Source organism: Trypanosoma theileri, assembly GCF_002087225.1.
Source record: "Trypanosoma theileri isolate Edinburgh chromosome Unknown TM35_Tth_74_V1, whole genome shotgun sequence".
NCBI lineage: Eukaryota > Euglenozoa > Kinetoplastea > Trypanosomatida > Trypanosomatidae > Trypanosoma > Trypanosoma theileri.
Window position 1 is genome coordinate 6,446 of NW_021639916.1, and position 307 is coordinate 6,752.

The window sequence follows — 307 nt, forward strand, 5'->3', positions numbered from 1 at the left end:
GGTGGTGATGGTGTGACTCAGGTCATCCTTTGTTTTCTCTTTTTCTTTTTGCATGTATCCCTACAGTCTAACTAATCTTTCCACCTGTTGGGATTTCTCTTTTTCTTTTTCGTTTCATAATGTTATTGTGTTTTGTGTGTTTTTACTCTCTGTGTTTATCCTATAATTATAATTATTGCTACTACTCCGTTGTGTGTGTATGTTCTTGGAGGCTCTGTGATTGGTCTTGCATTGTAATGATAATGATTATAATGAACTGCCTTTTGCAGTGGGAAAAAGAAATGATTACAGATGAATTTATATTTGT